Below are 18,008 nucleotides of genomic sequence, written 5' to 3' on the forward strand. Positions count from 1 at the left end.
CTGTATGCAGTCATAATGATTATTGCCTCATCTCTGCTCCCAGTGCTCCAAATCTCATTAAGGACTGAAAGATGCTTCTCCAAAGTTACTTTAAATTGTCTTGCAGAGACAGGGGAGAGTCTAGTTCACCGTGGCTCAGAGAAAAATATACTGCCCTCAAAATCTCAGCTACATGTCCTGCATAGCTGCGGCTCCAACACATTGACTTTCTGAGGATTAGATTAGAATTTGCCAACCTTTCTGTGATAACATGACAGGAATTTTCTTTTCTTATCTGTACAGTAACACTCATTCATCACTTCCCATTAAAAGGTGTTTAGTTTTAACAGTGATTTATAAATGTGTTAAATCTAACAATGATCCTTTTCCTCTGCAGGTCATTCAAAAGTTGGCCCCAACCAGAGAGCGCTATGTAATTGGATTGTGTGCTTGAGCTGATTACCAAAATAGAATTGCACCCAGCCAGTTCAGGTGATGGGAATGAGGAGTCTGTGGGTCAGCCAACATCTTTATCAGTAAATATGTTGAAGACATTATATTTAAGACATTATATGCATTCACATATTTAGCTCAAAGTAATATACGTGTATATATATTCAACTTAAATTAGAAAATAAATAAGGTCACTTTTGGTTGATACTCCCTGAATACACAAAGGATTTAATTTAAAATATCACCAATATTGGCAAAGGGTCTTTTATCTCTGGCTGCAGCAGCCGTCGGCGTGTCTTGGACGGGCAGCTGAATGATTCAAACCGACAGTAACTAAACAAGTGTGAAATATGCAGATTGCTCTCTGGCTGACTGGGCCTTAATGTCCAGGCTATGGTGTGATACAGCAAAAAACAAAGCTCTCAAACAACACTGCCTCAAATTGTATATTTCTCCAAATGAACATACAGGCAAAAGCAGCTAAAAGTGAAATCACATTGTCAATAATTAAACAATTTTTACATGGATAGTGGTAGTGCATTCTTGCTCTAGTTTTTTTTAATGTGGTCAGTAAAATGTTTTTAGTTCTCAGACCAAATGACACAGTAACTTGTGCGTCTCAATGAGCAAGACAGACTTTTGTTTTATCTGATGTCAGTCCCCACTGACTAAAACACAGTCATGAGACCCACATCTCACTTAACCTCTGCATTTTTTAGGCGTCACGTCTATATTTTTCCTGGCGCATTTAGTGGATTTCTAAAGACAACTACACACACTGCTGTTCTGATGCCTCTGAACACAGGTCACAGTCAGTGCGGATTAAATGTTTCTGTTTATACATATAAACTTCAGACAATGTCATGAGAATCACGTCCAGATATAGTCTGGAGCTGTCGTCTTAACACATGCAGCTCACACCAGGAGATTGTCCGAAGAAGACGTGTTCTCACATCACGGAGCAGTGTTGCCTTTGTAGCGTATACGGGGGACAGCGGAGCTCTTGTATAAAATTATTATAATTTCACACAGAGTAAGGTCACGTCAAATGTTATGTCTAAGAATCCAAAACCCAAAATTTACAATCAGTTTGCAATAATGTGAAAAATAATGAAAGCCAATGTAACAATTCTATTATTTGGAAAGTTAGAAATACCATGTATTTTACATTTTTACCTAAAAAGTGACTCAAAATATTATTTGATTAGTTTTTGTGCAATTAACTAATCACATTATTCAGCACTATGGACCATAGGCCCCTTTTCCATTATACACTTTTAGCACTACTTGCCATCATAGCATGGCAGCGTGAGACTGACATGACGCCACCAAGCACAGAAACGTCTGTACCTCCTTGTAGAACCACGGCGTTGTTTTGCAAGTAGCTTTAGCCATTTGCCTATAGACTATAAAAATGGAAAAAAAAATGTCAGACGCGGTTGGACACATGACTCTAGTGACATCACTCAGTGGCCTGATAAGGTACTATCACCAAATGGAAAACCCCAAAAACCAAGTCGAGTCAAGTAGTGCTAGTGAAAAATCCCCAAAAGTCGGGTCATTATAAAAGCTGAAAGGTTGTGCCAGAACCAAACCGAGCCAAAACAGTAGCCACAAGGGCTCAATGGCACAATATGCTGCAATGGCTCACTGGTGATAATAGTTTTGTCCTTTGGCTCAATCCTCAAAAGCAGAATGTTTTCCACAGGTTAATGCATGTCATATAATTTCTATGATTTACCTTGGCTATACAACGGCAAACTAATCAGACTGTGTGATGCAATAATTTAATCATTTGTTCCCAAAAGTCACTACTTTTTTAGACACAGATTGGAGTCGCTGTAAAGTCGAGACACCATCTTCTGACTGTTTTCATTGTATATTTTGAAATCACTCAGATGTATCTAGTGTATTGTGATACCAGCGGATTAAATGAAACAAACTGTGAATTGTAATGAAATTGAGCTAAATATCACGCTTGAATGATTAGAAGTAAACAAACATTTGCCTAACATGAATCAAAGCTGCATCTAGTGCAATTACTATCATTTGCCACAGTAAATGACCTTTTTCTTATTCACGCGAGCTATGAAGTACAGACACACACGCGCCTGTCTCTATTACAAATTCATTTTCACTGCAATCCCATTGTTTTTACTATATTTATATTCTTGATTACCTTATTTTACTATGTTCTAATTGTCTACACCTTGTAAATATCTTTACTGTTATTTATTAAAGTGCTGCTACTTTTCTTCTATTTCTATATACTGCAATAACATTTGGAATTTCCCCACTGTGGGAGAAATAAAGGCTCATTTTATCTTTTTCAACATCATATCTCTATATTTCTAGAAAGAAAAACAAATGTCACTAAGACTACCATGATTTTGTGAAGGCTATATAATAGGGATTGGTCTAAACTGGAAATTCAACCCTCCTGTAACTACAAATAAACAGGCTAATCAGATTACGGCTCGTCTGTGGCAACAGCTGATATGGAGGATGAAAAGAACATTCAAACACTGGGCAGCATGTAAAAAAGCCCCAATCTTAAAACACTAAGAAGAGGCCAGATTGATTTTTCCTGTGCTCAAAGAGGACCCCAGCAGAAACAAGAGCAGCTCCATTAACATGCTCAGCCATTCCACTCTGCCATGATTTCTGAATTACAAAAGCCAGTCACTGAGATTCTCAAATCACTTCTAATTATCTCTGCACTCTTCAATCCTGAATTGCAACACTCTCTCAACGTAAGTACATATAGAAACAGAAGCAACATCTACTATGGCCTACTTGTGTTTGTGGTCAGTTGTAAAGTGCGTGCATTTCCAGTGAGGAGAGAGATGAGGTGTGTTGCAAAATTAGACAAAGGTAACAACATTACTAAATTACACTTTATATTACAAATTACCACTTTTAAATTACATGTATCTTCTACTGTAAATGTTTTTAACATAAAAGAAAAATCTTTCCTGCTTTGCTTTTCAGTGTGATTACACCCCTCATCAGAACCAGCTGGGTGAACTGTCTGTTATGTGCAGGTCAGTGGACTAGAATGGGTGGTTTGGCACACACTACACTGAAGTAAGATCCAAAATTCTGTGTCCTCCATTTGTTTAATTAAATCAAGGCCTTTTTTTAAAAACGGGAAATTGATTCTGAATCCAATCATGACATCAAGACATCAAGAATTTGTCAACCCTATTATTTCATATGCTTATCTGATAATTTACTGTACTCCATGCTATCTAAAAACAGTAAGGAATATATTTTGAATTTGTCTGCTAGTTTCAATACTCCATGACATCAGAGGTTCAAACAATAACACAGATGTTTTAATAAGCCTGCAATATTTTGCACTCTAAATGAATAGAAGTACTTCCAAGCAATCTTCTTATAATTTACAGTTAGCATACAGACACCAATTGTCAGACCTGAACTCCAGGAATCTGCAGTAAGTACTAACTTTATTTCACTACTCCCCTTTTATAAAGCTCTGTAGAATATGATGTAATTAAAAACATCTGTTAATTAAAATCAGAGCTGCTCAACTAATATCCACATTAGCTTTGATATAAGTTTAATCCATACAACGTTCATTTCTGAATTACTACGTATAACGTAACCTGTCAACCAAAAATAGCATGGGGTATTTCTTGATTGCTCTTGAGCTAGACTAGACAGACATGGACAATCTTAATATTACAGGACACACTGTATTATTTAAGAGTTTAACAGTTCACACCACTGAATTAGATCACCATGGATTTGCTTTGACTCATCTGTAGAAGGTTTGAGACTTCAAAATTTAAATAACGTCCTTTAAGTATAAGCTACTGTCGTCTGCATAAGAATGCAACAAGATCTTCAGCATCTGAATTGTACAGGCACAGAAAACAGAACGGACCAAATAAAGACTTGTGTGGTAATGTCAGATATCATGGTTGAAAAGGTTAGTGTTGGCATAGTGGTCAGCTTGACGTGTTGATGGAGTTTAGGGTAAATAATGTGACTCAAGTGTGGATGAATCCTGCCTATTTGCACTCCTAACAAAGTCTGGCCATACTCCTGATGAGTTGGCGAATGGTGCCCTGGGGGATCTCCTCCCACACCTGGATCAGGGGATCAGTGAGCTCTGGGGCAGACTGGGTCAGATGCACTGAGACATAATGTACCATATGTGCTCAATTGGATTTAGGTCAGGGAAACATGAGGGCCAGTCAATGGCGTAAGTGCCTTTGTCATCTAGGAACTGCCTACACATTCTGGCTACTTGAGGCTGGGCATTATCCTGCACCCAGGGCCCACTGTAGCAGTCCGGCAATCACTCTGAGGATTTCATCCCAGTGCCTCACAGAAAAGCCCACATCAAGAGGAGCCAGCTGAGGTGGCTCAGGAATTTGTTTCGGATGCCCCCTGGATGCCTCACTAGTGTACAGTGTGATGCTTTCATTATCATTGGCTGTTCATGATTTCTGTCTAAACAATGACAGAATGAGTTAGAGTAAAGTTAAATTGCAAGTGGCTGGTAACCATAAACACGTGCTAAACATATGACTCATTACTCAGTCTTATATTTCTGCTGCGTGATTGGCTGGAAGACCATATCCAATAAAAAATGGCCAACTCTTATCATCGAGACCTACCTTAATCTTATCACGATGCAACATAATATTCAGTATTTATTACCTGCATTCCACAGACCCACTCTCTACTTCCGACCTTGAAATTTTGGACGTTCCCAAGAGGACAGGAACAAAGCGGCTTTGGTTGGGATCTAAACGGTAATGGGGTGGCTTCCATTGCGAACAGGGAGGCCTCAATCGGCAAGAGCAGGATAGTGGAGAGTTGTCTGAACCTGCTCAAAAACTTCTCCCGACCTCTAGAGAGCGCCAGTGGAGCGGGAATGACACGGAAGTTAAACATAATTGATCAGCAAGAGCGAAAGTGAGTCAGGAGGCAAAATCTCACTGCCGCTCTCTGCCGATCATTGCTATTTGATTCACAATCCATTCCCGACGGTCCCGTTTAACACCTGACTCTCTCATGCTCATTGACCAGCACTAATTACACCTCCCCCCATTAACACCGGTGGCACGGCACCATTTAATTCCCGTTCTACTCATGCCCCACCCCCGCCTAATTAGATCCGTTCCGCTGAACTTCTGGTTAACACCGCCCAACTGCAAACTAATTCACGTCATCTGCATTGCATAAACCAGGCAGCCGACCACTGCCCCTGATCCCGAATTTGACTGCCGACCAAACAACACCTCCAAGTTCCCATCGACCAGCCCCTTCTATTATCACAAGATGCCTCTCCGTGCAAAGGCCTCGAGAGGCATAGGCAAGCGTAAGAGAGAGGTAGTGCAGGAACCTGCATCACCAGCTTCTAGCGTTGGCGTCCAAGAGCCCTTACAAGGGCCAGAGGGATAGCTGTATAAAAAAAGCAATAACTGTCAGCTGTTGGAGAAGGACAATATTTAGCAGCACACCTCAAGTTTGATCCAGAGTGTGCAGAAGATGATGGTAGGCATATAACTGTTAAACAGCAGAGAGCGTATGCTTTCATGAAAAAAAGAGTATCTGGCAACTGAATCAGGGTTTAAGCATATTCATGAAATTGTGAGTATACGTTTGTTTCAATCATATATGTTTTGGTTTGGGCATAATGTTCTTTATTTCTGAATCTATATTTAACTCTATTTATCCAAGTCCACAAATCAAGAATTTGCCAAGTTGCTTTCTTGCTGAACCTAGGACTGAGAGCTTTGTTTAAACAGGGATACAGATTTTACAAAAGATGGAAAGTGTGCAAGCATGAATGCAAATCTTAAAACTTTATTTGGTCAGTATTTCCTTGTGGATATAACTAAATATCCAAAAAGAATCCAAAAAATTCAGGTAATGCATGAGCATACTGGTGACAGACTTTCCAGAAAACTGTATTTTAACTGTAAATTAGATTATTCTCAAACATTCATGTTGAATATTTTCCCCATCAGTCAATGTTACATTAAATCTGACAAATGACCCCTTGTTTTACACTGCTGTGTGTGTAATAAGAATAAGATAAAGGGCACCTTTTTTTGCTTCAGTATTTTGTGTATTGTTTATTACATGCATTCCTGGAATCCTTCCTCCGGCAGCCTGCCAGGGAGGGATTCCAACAGATTCTTATTAAAAACTGAAATATCCATCTGCACATAATGTATCTGGTTAGTGACCTGCATAAACATATAATTTGTCAGTATATTTCAAACAGTTCAATTGAAACCATCCATTGACCTACTACACTGTATATGACAGACCTGCAACAATAAAGGCACTCTACAGAACATTGGTTTATCTGCTCCAGTGTAGAGTCATGCACCCAACTATGAGAAAACAACTGCCACTGTTGAGTGACTAATATACTCCTCTGCTCTTTGCACCATGGACAGTTGAGGCATTGCCAAATGAATGTCTAACTAGAGAAAGGCCAGAGACAACCATTAACCTCAAATAACTGCCTGCCTCTCTTCCAGCAGCTGTTTAACAGAGGTCGAGTCAACAAGCAAGGCTTCAAATGGCATTGTCACTCTTACATGGTAGATTTCCAGAATCAATGCAGCAGTGATCTGTTCCTGTGAGGAGCAAATGTCACATTCAAACATTGATGAGTATCAGGAGTAAGCACCAATTTAGAGTCAATTCATCATTGATCAGAATGCTGCAGGTTTTTGACAGTGCTTCTGTCAATTACCAACAAATAATTCTATTTTAGCTGTTTTGTTCCCCACATAACATCACAATAAATCTACCTTCTTATTTCCACCTCTTCCTACAAAAGTCTATCCTCAAAAATGGAAAAGCAGGCAGTAAGATCTGACAGTGAGTGTTGACACTGCTGGCAGATGAAATGCTGGAAAATGTATGTTAGGGAGGGGAGGAGTAGCCTTCTCCATTTCACTGATGCTAAAATATCCTTGTTCGGCTGTACCCAGTAGAGTGATAAAAGCACACTTGAGTATTTCGATGCCTTCAGATTTTTTCCTACTCCGATATGACATAATTACTTGTTGGTGTTGGATGTTTGCGTAACCTTTTCACCAGTGTTCTCAACTCACATTAACCCTTGTCTATAATTTCTAGACACAGCACAAACTGAACTCTGTATTTTGTTTCACAGAGTTTTAAACTCCTGGAAGTGCACTGCTGTTGTAAACAACCAGTTTCCATGTTGCAAAATAGCAACACAGGCATCTTGGGAGAGGTAGACTTGTTTTCCTTATGCGCACTCAGTAAATAATCATGCACAGACATTTAAAGTATGACCTAATGATATTATTTTGAATACATTTACCTTATTCAGATGACTGACAGCCTTGTATACACATTTGCTGCCACAATGACCATTTAGTGATCCAATAAAGGAAATGATAAGGATATATACAAAGGCTTCTGAAATGTTTCCCCAAGACTGTCCCTAATTCATTCATTCAGGTGAATTTCAAATGGTGCTTCTTGTGTTCAACATGCCTGTCTTCCTTTTCCCCAACATAGTTAATAATTTTTTATAGTCCCTGCCATGGCAAAGCAAACAAATAGAATGTGAGAAATCAAAGTCTCCCTTTAAATTGAGCATCTATTTTCTTACAGCATATGGCAGGTTATAGTACGATACAAGGAAAACCTAAGACAGCCACTCCTCTTATACCTACACAATGGCACAGGCGCTCTTCTTCAGCAGTGCTGTATTAATTTTTTTCTGACATATTCACAAGCTTGAAGAACCCCAATATTTCACTTTGCTATTAATACAACTGAAGGTGAATTTATGTTTCTCTGTCAAGTTGTTTCACTGCTCCTGCTGTAGATGCCTATGGTGCACGAACTGATTTATAGCTCGGCTCAAGATTTAACCCGCTAACCGTCGTGGCAGCTGTACCTCACTAGATGGTTGTGTTGTACATTATGAGGCTGTGCCATGCATTTATTATACCTCTTTTTATTTTCTTTATTATAAACAGAGTTGATCATAGTTGGAAGAATGTTTTCTAATATCACAAACTATTAAACTTCTAGTTTAACTAATATTACTGAATATGAGCATTTTCAAGCATTTTTTGCACCCGCTCCATGCTTTAAAAAAGGTACAGAGCAGGCATAGGCATGGTGGCTTTATAAGCAACAGTATTATCACTACATTCTGATGTGTGTTATACGTGATGCTGGACATCATCTTAAACATCGGCTTCTAATACCCGGATGCCAGCATCTATATAATAAAGAGCACAGGGTGACATTATGCCCCATTACTTCAGTGTAAGTAGGTGAAGCTGCCATAAGGAAGAGCAGGTTAATGCAAAATTTAGCAGAATCTCTGTCTAAAATCAGCTTCTGGCTGTCTGGACACTGCAGACATTTTTTAAGCATCATCACAGTGCCAGAAAAGCAAGAAGAAATTGTGTATACTGCCTGCAGCTACACAGTGTGAGAAATTCACTGTCATTACTGTTTTTATTTTTATAACGAGTAAGTAAAAAGTGTCTGATCGTTGCAAACGTTTCTGGCATCCCAGTCATCTTCTGGAGCTTTTTGTGTAAGATGTGTTTTTAATGTCTGATTTTGCTTGATGAATTGTAAGAATTGCTTTTTTGGGTGACAAAAATTTTCTGTGCAAATAAGTGAATCTGGTTCCATCATCTTGAAAGCTATATGGGAATAATGAATAGGACAAATAGTAACTTCCAGTAGCCTGATCAGATGTGTAATCAGTTAAGGAGAACCAACATATGAAAATTATGTTTTTAATCACTTTTAGATTGCATTTGGCTGTTCAAAGTTTTCCAGGACAGCCTGATAATTATTTAAAACTGCAGTTTCCATTTTGCACATTGTGTACGGTTTTCTGCTTTAACCTATTTATAGATGGTACCAAAAGACTATTTTTAAGGGTGCAGGGTTTCTACTAGGGCTACAACAAACAAGTGTTCATTTTATTGTTGAATATTCTGCAGAGAATATTCTTAATGAATCAAATTATTTTGTCTATCAAATCTTACAGTAATACATTCAGTCGAACACCCAAAGAATTTTAGTTTACAATCACAGCACATTTAAAAAGCTGGAAACAACAAATGTTTTGCAATGAAAAAGGACAAAATCTGATTAATTAAACAGTTACCACATATTTACAATCAACCAAGTAACCTACCAATTGCTACAACTCTAGTTTGTACCTATATCTAAGCAAGATGTCAGCATAGGTCTTCTAGGTTTGTTGATCATAAGGCTCATTATTTGACTTTTTTTATTTTACATCAACACACACATCATAATCACAACAGCAGCATTCTCACTTGCCTAGGTGCAAGATTTTATGCCAAGGACAGCAGGAATCAGTGTAATGGTTACCAAAAAGAGCACCAGACTACACAAAATGGTTGACAGTGGTCCAAGTGTGGTTGCCAAGGGCAACTGGCCAACCATTACTGTCAAAGCTTGAGGGCCTTAACACAATTTCCCATAACTACCTGCCAAAACTGACTATCTGGTTAAAGACTGGTGGATATAATGGGGATTTCTTGGAACTGATGATAAAGGTGTGAACAGGTTTTGAAGCTAAAAGCATCTATCACTAGATTTTATTGTACTGTGGTTGCTATTGGACATATGAAAACACATACTACCTAATAAACTCGCCACTTGTTATTTATATGTTCTGGAGAATCAAACTACTAAAGCCTGCATTCCCTATTAATTCTTTATCCATGATCACAGAGTCTGAAATGACAACACTTCAGCTGCCTTGATGCATGTGGAAGTAGATGTAATAATATAAATACATACACATCCATGTGTGATCAGGCAAAGAGAAGAAACCGGAGTCTACCAAAATTAACATAGATTTGGACATAAAAACGATTAATTTTTCAAAAAGCGCTGACATTAGTTTCGAAGTTCCCCTCAATCATATTTTTCCACTTTAGACTGCGACTATTTTGTCATTTGTGGATGTTCTCTCATTTTCTGGTCAATATCACAAGTGAAGCATGTGAGTGATACAACAGTTTCCCTTTGATTCTTCAGATGACAGTGGTTTCAGCAGTATGATTAGTGCAACAGGGACAGTGTCTCATTACCACCCACTCACTCACCGCCACCATGCACCAGCACTGAGGTGTTCAGAGGAAGACCTACATATCACATCTTAGACGTTTCTCGCTCTACACTAAGCTCAATTAAAATACATGACATTCCTACTAAAATTTTAACCGATAGCAGTTTAGAGAACACCAGACGTAAAGGCTTCCTGTCAACAAATTGATGGGCTGTATCTACTGTAGATTAAACAATCACAAATTATTGTACCATTATCTTTATGATGTATATTAATCAACCCTTTTTTTGTTTCAAGTAAGTTGCAGTGAAAAGATCACCAGCGTCAGGAACAAGAGGAGCAAGAGTGATAAATGAGGTCATGTTGCTAATGAAGGGATGAATGAAGACAGCACTGAATGAAATAATGTGTTAAACGTGATAATGCAATCTGACAGGGCTTTGTTACTGCAACAAAAATATCTCATCAAAACCAGTTGAACTGATTGTTTGTATGGCTTTTCTTTCCAAGAACACAGGACAATTCTTCAAACCAAAGTCAAATGAGACAGCATTTCTACAGCACTCAAGACTTCGCTGCACCACAAAAGCTAACAATATCTTTATTGCTTATGTGGGAGAGAGTTGAGTGTAACCTGGGCTCACATCCCAGGAAAAGATGGATCACCATTCTCTGGCAAAGCAGCAGCTGTGCAACAAGCATTCAGAGTGTGCTCTTCTCTGCTGCAATTGGCAACACGCTAGTGAGAAATCCAATCAGTGCTATAAAAACTAAAGCACAGCCGCATATTCTTTGGTCCATTATACAGTTCGAATGACAATCTAGTCAGCTTTTTAACAAAATAGTAGCCCCAGGATATGAAGGATGTGTGGATCAATAATAAGTACAGGAATATAGATCCATTTGTTTACTCTTACGCATTTCATTACAAGGAAACCACGAGCTGTCAGAAAAACACCTTACTGTGCTTTGATACTTGAGTAGGCAATTAAAATAGCAACAAGGAGAATTAATGATATTTACATATACAGTGTGTGTAAGTGCGTGAGTGAAGAAGTGATCTGTTGTTCCCATAACTGCTATTTCTGCTAGATTAAAGATGCATGACTTCAGATGCACCAGGACTTGCACACCGAGTCGATGGCTGAAAACGCATTTCAACCTCAGCATTTTTGGTCTTTTGGACGGTTTTCATCAAAAGTTTCTATCTCACTGGCAATACACAAAAACACTGTGGGACACAATACTGGAGTAAAGTAAGTAAATATTTGTGCACTAATTAAATTAATCATATTAAATGCAGCTCATTAGTAAATAAAATGTCTGCTATGTGCAATTGCACTGACTTGAATTTACACTTACTTGGCTACAATCTGGAAGTCAGATTATAATGCTGTTTTTTGGGGTTTTTTTTTTTTTTTTTTTTTTGCAGACGCTCAACTGGATGTTGGAGCTTCCCACCACTGTTTAAACAAGCCCAACCCCCATCACTTAGGGAGACCCACTTCAAATAAATCTCTCTCTAGGATGTATTCAACTACAAAGATGTGCCGCTCCATCTCATCTCCACCCGTCAAAAGACACTACATTATGAAGCTTAACATGGACTCACCACAGCACCAAGGGAATTAAGGAATGCATAGCATGTGTTCTGTTTAGTTGCCATAGTCTTCAAATTTCCAGCTCCTCTTAAGAATACAGGCTAAGTCATTTCTTAGTTTGCTATCAGCTGGCGTGGGGCCGTGAGGTGACGGGAGCCTTACAAAGCCAACATAATCCTCTTGTCCTGGACTAATCAGAAGCCTTGGACCTCTAAACAAACACTTAAACTCTTTCCTTCCACATTTTGTTTGATATCTGATGTGGAACATTTTTAAGAGGTGAAAAGTTGGATAAAATAAACACACACACACACAAAATGGTCACTGTTTTTTTGCAGATAGCTGAATCAATATACTTCCTTTTATTTGATTAATGTGAAATGCATATTCAGTAAACAACCTACATGAATGCACAGACACATTGTCATCAAATCAATTAAGTCATTTTTCACTATCAGATCAGACGTTTCTATGCTCCCCTATTTAAAAACATCAATCCCAGCAGTTTGGTTCACAAAAGTCCCACCAGTCAATGAGGAATTGGAAATTGGCTCTATATTTATCTTAGGTCCCCATTTAAGTGTTGGGGCAAATCTCTGACAACTATAAGATGTAGCACTATTATGTTAAGCCTAGAGTCTTAAATTTCACTTCCACTTAATTGATGGCGTTGTCATATTGTATAAAATGTGTGTGGCGTGCTGGAACAAGATTCCTAACACCTTTACAATGATTAGAACAAATTACTACTAAAAAAGGTAATCAGATGGAGAGGAACTGCCTTTGAAAATGTAGTCAACTGGAAAAGAGCCACATTTCTGCCTCAGAGTGAAAAGCAGAATTTTCCTTGTTACAAAAGACAGAGAGGAACAAATGTTCGCTCTGAATATACTCTCCAGCTATTAACAGTATCACCAGTGTATCTACGCTGCCAAGTACATAATTTTGAGGGCAAATCCTTGTCAACATGAAATCCTCTGAGCCTGCCATTGTTATTCCTGCCTTTTGTATTGATTTCAGTATACAAAGTAGAATAAGTAACAAGTCTCAAGGTAAATGTATAAAAACAAATACAAAAAAGGTCAATCATGAATCAATACTGACCAAGCATTCTTAAGTGAAAGGTCTGAATCATTTATGTGTGCGAGTGGTAATTGCTGATCTTCTCATTACTCCCTAGACCAAAATAGCTTTTTCAGGCTAAAATGGTGAAATGGTCCGAAAACCGTGCGTGATTGTTTGTACCTACCGTGTTGACTTTAGCTCACTTGAAATCATTACCAAGTCAGGCTACGGTGACTGCCGACCAAGGCTTCAAAATGAGCCACCCAACTGCAGAGGTCCACTGACAAAACATTGAATATGACAAATTTGCAGTTCTGGTCCCTATGACAGTACAAGAACTTCAACACTGCCATATTTACTGCATGACTGGAACAAAGCATGTTAACAGTACACGTCGTTGTTCTACTATAACTGTGCCTAAAAGGATTCCACAGTTTTATCAGTGTCACCAGCTCAGAGTTTTGCCACACCCGGACAATGGAGCTGCCAAAACGCAACGTGATCAAACTGATATTTAAAAATAACTGCAGCAACAGCCAAGAAGGCTTGAGGCTCTTTGGGAACAAGTAAATTGTGTCACTGCCATGTATTCAGTTATGCTTCTCTCATGGTGATTGGTGTGTTTATCTGAACAGCTAGCACTGACAGTAGGCAATTGTTTCATCAACCAACAGAAATCAACAAACCACTAATTATAACTGAATCGTTCAAAATATAAAAAGTCTTACGGCTGCTCTCACATGAAATTATGAGCCAAATTAGCCAATTCCTGTGCAGGTAGTACTAAATACTATCCCATAATTAGATTCTTTTCCACTGTGCCGAAGTAACTGTGACCCATACTGTGTGAGAGTCCTTCAGTGTAAAAATAAAATGGATTCGTAGTGAATGAAGTCTTTAAGGGTGTAGAGGTTTCTTAATTATCTCAAACCTAGTTTCATGTTTGAACAGCAATTTCTTGTCACCAGCTGATATGTGGTCCGACCTGCGATAGCTCAAATATACTTTGAGTAAAATTATATTCTGCGTTTTCCGTGTTGACATATTCTCAAATACGTCCTTGCGAGGTAACGCTAAACACTCACCGACTATGTGGTCACACCACACAGGTGAACTTGAGACTTGCATGGTCAGCACTAAGCAGTTGCTCTAATAAAAAAAAAAAAGCAACACACGGCACAAATGAAATACATGAACAGCCAAAGATATATGACGAAGTGTTTGCAGTGCCGCACTGAGCTGTGGCAACTGAAACAATAAAAGCTGAATGACAAATAAGCAAACACACAAGCGAGTATTAAACTACCACTACTTGGCCACTCTGTGGAGCAGCACAGCGTTAGTCCATTGTGGTCTTGTAAAAAAGAAAAGTGTGCTTAAATTGAATGACTCACTTCACCGAGACAGCCAACAATAAGAATCTGACTAATCTGGAAAGATAGGTCCCAAATTTTTCATAAAGCCATAACTGGAGGTTTATTAGACTGCAATCCAGTACTTCATAAAACAGTGGTCCCTTAGACAGGATATTGTGCTGCTCTGGATCTAGCTCGTCATAAATGTGCCACACTTGTGTTCACACTGTTCCTACAGTGGCACCAGCAGTGGAGGGGAAACACAAAGTTCGCAAAGTCAGTTTCACTTATGAAACCTCCAGACTGACACATTATTGAAGGAAGTTTCCTTTGCTGCTTTTCTTCAGCTCCTCAACACCCACCAGCCACCCTCACGGACCCCCTGGGGTCCCCGGTACCTAGCTTGGGAAACAGTGAAGGAACTACACTGGTGGAATCTACAGCTTAAAAAAAAAAAAGAAGATAAACCTCACATTTCCTCAGAACATTTTAATCCTGAATTTCAAACATTATTAGCGCAGACAGTCCACTGAAACATGTTTGTCTCCTCGGGGTCACTGATATGACCCGTGTGCTCAGGTTAAACAGTCAGATATTAAACCGAGTTAGTGAGGACGAGAGAGAGAGAGAGAGCAGGGTGAGTTAGTGGTTTACATGTTTCCAGGTTTCCAGGTTAGTTGCACTTCAAGAAGCCACCAGAGCTAACTTACTTATCTCGGTGTAATGAGCTGGTGTGACTAGTGCGCTATGGCAGAGTGAAACAATGAGCTCAGAGTGCAGGCAGCCCCGGTTAGCTTGCTGCTGCTGCTGCATGCTGTGGTGCTGTTTGCTGGAAAAGCTAGCCAGCTTGTCTTGCACGCAAGGCTAACGCTGAAAAGCTAGCGAGTCGATGCATTATCAACAATAAGAGGAAAAGGAGGAAGATGTAGTAACTTACCGACTTAGCTGGCCAGTGCTATTCCAAACCCTTTTCCGTCCATGGTGGTGCGCACTCCATAAAAACAGCAAATCAGACTAATGGGCTTGAACTGCAATAAAAACCTCTTTTTAAAAAAACGTGAAGCACAAGAAACCAGTGGCAGCGCACTCCCCAAGACACCCAACACAAGAGAGGAGGGGAGGCCAGCGATTCACTGGACTTCTGCCATCATACTTCGAGATACCGTCCACATCGAAAACAACCGACTCCCGAGGACATTTTATCGGTGCCGTCTCAAGCCCAAACACAAGTCCAGTCCTTAATTGCGAGGTTGTGGCAATTAATCCCACAGCGGATAGCTTTCCATCCAGGTTAATTCCTCCGTCTTCACCGTTGCTGGATGAGCGCCGCGGTGGGAACTGATACAATGTAGCCAACCAGCAGCAGCGGGAGCGGGTTGGAAATCCAGGACCGGCTCCTCCGCTCGGATTGAACTGTCCACGGAGCTAAGGGGGCTAAAGATATGGAGCTGGACTACACACACCGAGTGGACTGAGATTTAACGCGCTTATTGTCCTGCAGGAATCCCCAACAACTAGCAGCACAAATTTCATAACGTGTGTTTGGTTACAGATGGGTAGCTGGTGGTCAGAGGCAGGGCCGTAGCCAGGTTTTTAGAATTACCGAGGCCATGAGTCCAAGTGCCCCCTCAGCCCCTAAGCAAATTTTGCCCAGACACCAAAATATTTGTTTTTGTTTGTTTATTTAATGAATTTCACATAAAAAGACACAAAAAGAGATTATAAAAATAAAACGTAAATAATGTACAGTCCAAACCATGTTCTGTCTCTCTGGGGGTGGTCTGCTACACACTTGTGCTTTAACAGCTCATTGTTTTCTATATAAGCACCATGTCCTCAACACTTCTGGCCTCTTATAAGGTCTATGGCCCAAGCCCATCAGCCATGATGTTATCAGAAAATATGACGCTCTTCAAGCATTTTTGATCCAAGGCTGTACCTTCATTAATAAGCAAATAATGTCCCTTTTTGGTCTGTAGGGATTAAAGTCAAGAGAAATATTCTAAGTTCAAGAAGATGAACTAAAACCACATGTTATACAGCACAATGTATCTGTTTTCAGAAATTCCTTTCCCATTATTACATTTAGTAAAAGGATCAAGGACAGTAATGCTGAAAAAAAAAAAACTATTAGACGATGAAATTACATTTTACATATTAACTGGATTATGTTGTATCTTTAAGCACAGTCAAATTATTTTGTTGTACATTCTATCAATGACAGACCTGAGTAAGAACTATTTTCGGGACGTTGTGTGAAAAACTCTTTGGTTAATATTTATTTGGTAATCATGTCATAAATGTCATTAATAAATGCATGTTTCTTACCTTTGAATAAACCATCTGGTCCGCAGATATAAAGGTGAATAAGTCATTACTAAATATTTTTTACAGGAATCCAAGTCTATAGTTATAAACAATGACTTTAGGGCAGTAGTAGGTCCAGTTTTTCCACCAACCTTACAGACGTGGTAAGAGCCTATCACTGAAACCAATCAAAGGAAACCTGAATGCTCATATACTGTAAATGACGTCTGAGAAACAAAACAGCAGATGATTAATTGAACATTAATAAATCTGTTTGTTACAACTTAGAAATTCTCTAGAACTGCTCATTTATCAAAAAATCTGTTACATAATGTAATCACAAACGCTCTGAAGGAAACAGTCTTTTAAAACAATCAAATGTGCATCTTTATACTGTAAATGTCAAGTCTTTAAAATCTGATACACAAAAGATATTGAGGTCAACACTTGATCTTCCAGGTAAATTGGGTATCACCTTTGCGACCACCTAAGTCACGTTCTCATTTCACGGCACTGAATCTATTAACAAACGAGGGGGAATTTCTCAGAAATTAATGAGCCAGATTCAAACAATAAGATCCTCTCAGATGTGTCAGGATTCCAACTCTCACAGCACCCATGCATAACCTTTCATGTTTAGCAGCTTCAAACGCTATGAAGGCTTTAAGTCGCTGCCTCGCTCAGTGCTGGTTTCCCAGGCAACAAGAATATGATAATGTTGCCTTTGACATGACAGAAGGAATCATTTCGCTAACAAACAGAGACAACAGGCACAGGGAGGGCTGGGGGAGAGGCGGAGGAGGGGGCTGAATTAATGGACTCATTTTCACACAGAGGGAAAAGCAGCAGTAGCAGCTACTCACCATCCTCCATCCATCCTTCATCTTCATCTATTGCCTCCAATGTATTCCTGCTGGCAGGCACACTCATGCCTTCCCCAGGGAACAGCCAGCCTCCATTGGAAAGCTAAATAACAGTCAGTGGCCAGTGGGGACTGGAGGGGACAGATTTCTCACGATGACTGCCCTTCAAGGCTGAGGGTCCAAATCAAGTACTCTCGCTGCTGAGCATTACACCAACAAAAACCTGAAATGAACAAGCTGTGTGCATGCCATGTGTTTCCCATCAGTGAAAAAGGAC

At 39.4% G+C, this 18,008-nt stretch overlaps 1 protein-coding gene across 1 annotated transcript in view; it reads right to left on the reverse strand.

The window, feature by feature from the left end:
* znf609b (zinc finger protein 609b) overlaps positions 1-15,923 on the reverse strand; it is a 65,410-nt gene extending 49,487 nt beyond the window's left edge. The window contains exon 1 of the mRNA XM_026319977.1: positions 15,499-15,923. The gene's annotated coding sequence lies outside the window, so the exon portion shown is untranslated. The remainder of the gene's footprint in view (positions 1-15,498) is intronic.
* Positions 15,924-18,008: the final 2,085 nt, after the last annotated feature.

Source organism: Mastacembelus armatus, chromosome 3, assembly GCF_900324485.2.
Source record: "Mastacembelus armatus chromosome 3, fMasArm1.2, whole genome shotgun sequence".
Classification (NCBI taxonomy): Eukaryota; Metazoa; Chordata; class Actinopteri; order Synbranchiformes; family Mastacembelidae; genus Mastacembelus; species Mastacembelus armatus.